Source organism: Morone saxatilis, unplaced genomic scaffold (assembly GCF_004916995.1).
Source record: "Morone saxatilis isolate NCDOM2014 unplaced genomic scaffold, NCSU_SB_2.0 Contig21, whole genome shotgun sequence".
NCBI lineage: Eukaryota > Metazoa > Chordata > Actinopteri > Moronidae > Morone > Morone saxatilis.
In genome coordinates, this window is record NW_023339774.1 from 10,652,819 (window position 1) to 10,654,677 (window position 1,859).

Genomic DNA, 1,859 nt, shown 5'->3' on the forward strand with positions numbered 1-1,859 from the left:
AAGAAGGGGAGCAAATAGGAGAGGTCTGGGGGAAAATGGAGTTTTGCGGTGTAGGATATTCCCTCTTGTGAGTGATATAGGGGGGCTGTGAGGATTGACGCTGCTCCAAAATAAACACAAGTACAAAACGAGATACAAAAAAAAAAAAAAATGGGGGGTAGAAAGAGGGAGGGGTTGGGGTGGAGGTTGGGGGTTAAAACGAGGGATGATTTGCAGCTTTTCTGGGTTCTGTCTCGGAGCATGAAACTGACAAGCTGTCATGCTGGATTAGTCGCAATGTTCCACAATGTTTTCCTCTTTACTGTAGAAACGGCCTGGAATTCTCCATAACAATCTGAAATGATACGAACACACAGTACAGTAAGCCCTGGAGTCGATTTGTCTCCGGAATGGCTTTATTGGGTTATAAGAGGTTTTTTGGTTAAGTTGCGCATATCTGTGACAACTTAAGCCCTCTGTAAGTGCTATACCAGCTAATTTTATTTCAAGGTCACCACAAAGACTTTTTTCCCCCCTTGTTTCTTTGCTCTAAATTTGTAAATCTGAATTTGTTTGTTATGAGGAATACCAGGCCTGGCAAAATGTAGATGCTCTGTGTTTTATTTGGGCATTGTTGTGTTAATGAAATTTAGTTTACTTGACAGCCTGCTGGGAGGGCACACAGACAGACGCGGAATGAGACAGATAAGAAGCAGATCCCCAAACAGTAGGCATTTATGGTTGACCTATAAATATTCTTTACAATGCTGCATACAGGAAAATAAAACTCCTGGCCAACAAGCTTCATATACAGCGAGTTTGCGAGATGTCAGGGCTATAGTATGCTTTCATCCCAGATAGAGTGGACTCGAGTGCACTGATGCGCTGCCAAACCCACTCACTTGGCAACCCTCGTTGCTCTCCGTCCCCCTGCTCCCCCTCTCTCTGCCATCGACGCTCTTTACTTTGCTATTTCCCTCAGCCACTTACTTCCTCTCTCCATGTCAATTCTTTTCATCCTGCCCTCACCAGGTCTTCAACCAGTGACTGCTCTTTGAATTTGGCTCATGTTTGCGATGCTGTGCTGCTTCTGTGAGTTTTGCTCTTCATCTCTGCTGAAATAAGGCAGAGTAAAGGAAGAAGTAGCTACACGTGTTAGTAAAACATGTGTCATCTGTGTCACTGCCTGCTTTACAAAACAATCCCATCAATATGGAAATGTTTTTAATTTCGAGCTAAAACCGGGCAATAAGCTTTGCCGTTATTCTTCTTGCCCCCAGTTTTATCCTTGAGGCAGCACTTTCTCACGGACTACTTACAAATCCTGCCTCCTTCACCAGAATTGGCAGCTGCTGACCCCCAACAATGGCTCTTAACCTACCCATAACCTTCTCAAACCTAAAGCATTTTATACCCATTAAACCCATAATGTGCTCTTTAAACGAGGAGCTTACTCTCTTTTGATTCTGGTGTAAAACAGAACATTTGTATAATATTTCGGTTGCATTAAAGTGGACTTTTTCTGGATACTCCCCAGTGCCAGCTGCTCAGTTAAAGGATAAGGCTGGTGATATTCTATATTTTTCATTTTTTCAACAAATCCCATTTAATAAGACCAAAACTAACCAAGTACTGTCTGTGTAGCCAAAGCCAGATATAGCTTATTCCTTTAGGACCTCTATCGTTTAAAACTGCTGCCCTGCATCTGTAAAAACTGGCTAAAACACCTAATGTGTTTTAATACGGCACTGAAAATAGTCCCTCATCATATGCAGTATTCACTCGTTTGTGTTTTAGGAAACTATTCAATATTTTTAATCCATTTAAAAAGATATTTTATGAGATTAAATGGGATTGTAGTGTAGGGAGGTAAAAAAAAA